This window comes from Mastomys coucha, unplaced genomic scaffold, assembly GCF_008632895.1.
Source record: "Mastomys coucha isolate ucsf_1 unplaced genomic scaffold, UCSF_Mcou_1 pScaffold13, whole genome shotgun sequence".
Classification (NCBI taxonomy): Eukaryota; Metazoa; Chordata; class Mammalia; order Rodentia; family Muridae; genus Mastomys; species Mastomys coucha.
The window spans coordinates 62,334,281-62,338,845 of NW_022196895.1; the positions used below are offsets into that span (position 1 = coordinate 62,334,281).

At 44.5% G+C, this 4,565-nt stretch overlaps 1 pseudogene; it reads left to right on the plus strand.

Annotated features, from left to right (window-relative positions):
- Positions 1-3,550: 3,550 nt before the first annotated feature.
- On the plus strand, positions 3,551-4,068 carry LOC116087485 (annotated as a pseudogene).
- Positions 4,069-4,565: the final 497 nt, after the last annotated feature.

Below are 4,565 nucleotides of genomic sequence, written 5' to 3' on the forward strand. Positions count from 1 at the left end.
AACTGAACTCAGGACCACTGGATAAGCAGTCTGTGCTCTTAACCACTAAGTTAGCTCTCCAACCCTTTATTGTGTTATTATGCATGTGATAGTGTGTATATTTTTCTTTTATTTATTTATTTATTTATTCATTTGTTTATGTGTATGCCCATGCACATGATATCATGGTGCATATATAAAGGTCATATAGTCACCCAGGGTTCTTTCTTGCCACCATGAGTATCCAAGGGATGGAACTTAGTATAATAAAGGCAGGTGTGCTCCTTTATTAGCTGAGCCATCTCAAAGGCCTTTGATTCTCTCTGTCTCTCTGTCTCTGTCTCTGTCTCTCTGTCTCTGTCTCTCTGTCTCTGTCTCTCTGTCTCTGTCTCTCTGTCTCTGTCTCTGTCTCTCTCTCTCTCTCTCTCTCTCTCTCTCTCTGCCTGGGTTGGTTGATTGATTTTCAAGTCAGGATTTCTCTGTTTAACAGCCCTGGCTATCCTGGAACTCACTTTGTAGACCAGGCTGGCCTCACAGAAATCTGTGCTGAAATTAAAAGCCGGTGGCACCACCACCCAGCCTCTCAATTTTCTTAAACTGGGACAATAGCATTGCCTTAAGAAGGGAAGGTAGGTATGCTCAGAAGATGGCTGACATAGTTTGCAGCAAACTGTCATAGTTTCTGCAATTTGCTTAATGTCCAAGACAAAGAATGTGTGTGTGTGTGTGTGTGTGAGAGAGAGAGAGAGAGAGAGAGAGAGAGAGAGAGAGAGGCAGCAGGGGGAACAGAAATAAGGAAAACTCACAAACTGTTAACTACTGAAGAGCCTAATAAATTCCTGAATATGATACATCTTAAATGTTCACTCTGACAAATGACTCCTTTGTGAATGAAAATACAAAAGATGCTGGGCATGGTGAGCCCAGTGCCTGAGAGGCTGAGGGTGGAGAATCAGGAGTTCAAGACCACCCGTTGAGTTCAAGCTGTTAGGACCGATGAGACTGTCCCAAAAACAAAACAATAGGATATAGCATACTAAAGTAGAATTTCAGAATTAGACAATAATTATAGAATTCATAAAAGCGATTTCCCCACGGCACAGTAGCTCAGCGGCTTTGGACTGCGAGTGGGAGGCATTTGAGCTTTGTAAAGAACAGCAAGACCCTTCAAAAGGGAAAAGTCTAAGTCGCTGAGATGAAGATCCCAGACAGTATTGATAAGCAAGAGCTCCTTCTCGGTCTCCTAAGGGCTGGGGAAAAGTTTCCTGTCAAAACATGCCTTCAGGGCAGGGAAGGCAAAAATCACTAAAGTCAAATATCCTTTCTTAATCCTTTCCCTTTATCGCAGCAAGAACTGAGTCACCCTTAGCAGGAACAAGTTTGGACCGGTTATGGCCTGCGGAAGTTGAAAGAAGCCCACACTTGGCAGGCGCCTGGAGTGAAGCCTACTCTGGGTGACCTAAGGTGGAACTGGACAGCTCAGTGGTGGGGTGGGGGAAGCGGCTTTGTGCTATCTTACAGAGCAGCAGCCTGTGGTCTGCACTGCACTCCTGACTGCAAGGAAGCCTCCGGCAGCTGCCCCGCCCTCTCCTCTCACTCGTAAAGGAGTCAGGTGCCTCATCAGAGACCTAGTGGCTGCCTCAAGCGAGCAAGGAAAGATTGGAAAGGACTCAACAGGATTGAAACTCAGTTGAAGGAGCTTTTTTTAACAGCGAGCCCAGACCACAGATAACCACTAGTTGCAATCTGCAATCTACACTTTGTCTATAACAATAAACTGGGCATACATTACTTCAAGGTGAACTTAAAGTTTTGTGGTTTGGACTTCTGTTGTTTTTAAGACAGGGTCTCATTATGTAGGTCAGACTGGTTTCAAAGTCAACCACCACCATCACCACCTTCACCACCATCACCACCACCTCCACCACCACCTCCTCCACCACCACCTCCACCACCACCACCACCACCACCACCACCACCACCCCATCTCATCCCCTGAAGGCTAGGATTACAGGGAGGCACCAACCTCCAGCACAGCATAGTGAGAACATCATGCTACTTCCAGGGCCATGAGAAAAACATGACCTTCAGGTTAACTCCTGAATCATCTCCCAGATGCTGAGGTTTTATGGGTTGTCGGGGATCTAACATAAGCGCTCTATCAGTGAACCTACATCCACAGCCTCAGCCTCATAAACCATTGACAAGTGCTCGTCTTGCAACTAAGAGCATTGCCCGCTTCCCCTTTTGTAAACTTATTCCTTTAGTAAACTTATCTTTAGCAGGGAGAGATGCTCCCGCTCTGCCTGTTTCCTGCATGCTGAAGAAGTCTGGAGAAGCCCAGCATAGTGTTGCACGCCTTTAATCCCAGTACTCAGGAGACAGAGGCAGGCAGATCTCTGAGTTCAAGGCTACCCTGGTGTACAGAGTGAGTTCCAAGACAGCCAGGGCTACACAGAGAAACCCTGTCTTTAAAAAAAAAAAAAAAAAAAAAAAAAAAAAAAAAAAAAAAAAAAAAAAAAAAAAAAAAAAAAAAAGTTTGTAGAGGGAAGGGAAGGGAAGTTGTAATGTAGAAATAAGTCAGTAGGTAAGAACACTGGCTGCTTTTCCAGAGGACCCAACACACACATATACAAATGAATAGCTTTTAAATTTATTCTTCATTTTTATGTGCATGTGTGTATGTGTGTCAGAGTTTGTATCCATATACCACATGCATGCAGTGCTTGTGGAAGCTAAAAGAGGGCATTGGAGCCCCCTGGAGCTGGAATTACAAATGTTGTAAGCCATCATACAGGTTCTCAGAATTGAACCCCAGGCTCCCTGGTGCTCTTAACCTCTGAACATCTGGCCAACTTCTTTAAAAATGAACCAAACTTTAATGCAGAAACTTGAGCCGTTGTGGATTTTATTTGACATCTGGCCCGTCTGCAATGTTGAACTCGTAATCACTGGATCTTTGGAGTCTTGCATGAGTGCTTTATCAGGGAAAAGATCGTGTGAATAAGAGGGCATCTTCTCAGGCCTATGAGTGGGTTAGGAGGCCAGTGGCCACCAGCATTAGCATCTTTTCTCTTCTTGGCTCTGTAGATGTTTGTAGCACACCCTAGTGCTGAAAGTAAAACAGCTCTCATCTCTTGCATGTGTGGCGAGGAAGGCAATGAGAGCATTCTGACCCCAAGCGCACACTTGAGAAGTAAACTATCGTAAAGTTCTTCATGTCTCTCCCTGAAGCACTTTCATTCCACGCTTCTATGCATTGAAGTCTTGGCAGCAGACATGGCCAAGGGCAAGAAGCACATGACGTACATACATCACTTATAGGCAAAAACATATACTTTTAAAACAAGCTCCGCTCGCCAGACGATTGAAGGGGGTATAGAACTGTCATGGTGTCTCGAAGGCCTGGTGGTGGCAGCCCTGGCAAAGGGCGTGGTCCACAGAAGCTTTCTGCAGCCTTAGCAACAGGGTAGGCCGCCAGGGGCCCAGCGCAGACCAACAGGAATCTCGAGTCTCGAGTCTCGCAGTAATTGGAACCAACTCAGCAATAAGGGATTGGTGGAAATGGGCAATGAGGCATTTGTTCTTGCTTCTCCACAATAAGATGGTGCGCAGAACATATACAAGTCCACCAAGCAAGCAGAAGTAGAAAATGGATGTATTACTAAGCTAGATAACAGCATTTCGAGTGGGACATAGGTTGATAGAAAGGTCTACCAAAGATACTGCAAGGTTCAAGGATGCATTAGAAATCATGAAGCTCATATGTAAAGATTTTCAAACTACAGTATTCAAGAAACAAATTGGCAATCTAAGGACAAATCATCAAGGTACTTCAGGACAACAAATTTTGACCATTTAACTTGGCTGTTGGCAGGAAAACAATATTTAGAATAGGCATCAGAGTATCTAGCATTTACGTGTGGCTTAGTCAGGGGTGCTTGTCAAACTTGGGAATAGAAAGTAGTGTAATAGCTGAAGTATGTTCGATGCCTGCCTGCCTGCAAGTTTCATATGATGGTACAGAGGCTGCAGGGTATAGTGAGACACAGGAGAGACTGCTCCTGTACAAAGCATTGCAAGGCCTGATTTCAGCTCCTCGTTCAAGATCTGCATCGGAGCAAAGGTGTCTCACCAGACTCACACAGACCCAAGTAGATAACAGCCCTTCTACCATGACAGAAACTAACTGAATGGTCCAAAGTGATTTCAGTGACCTAGACACCAAGATGCAAAGTTCTTCATTTTAAACATCGTTATTTCCTTAGCATAAATATGTATTTAATTATAGATTAGAAAGTAAACTCCAGGCTGGAGAGATGGCTCAGTGGTTAAGAGCACTGGCTGCTCTTTTAGAGGGCCTGAGTTCAATTCCCAGCCACCACAGGGTGTCTCACAACCATCTGGAATGGGATCTGATGCCTTCTTCTGGTGTGTCCGAAGACAGCGGGTGTACATAAAAATAAATAAATAAATCTTTTAAAGGGCATATGTCTACATGGTGCCATGTGTCAGGATGTTCTTGGGACTTATTTCTGTGACTGTGCACCTCAATTTCATAGAGACCACTATGAACTCAACTTTGA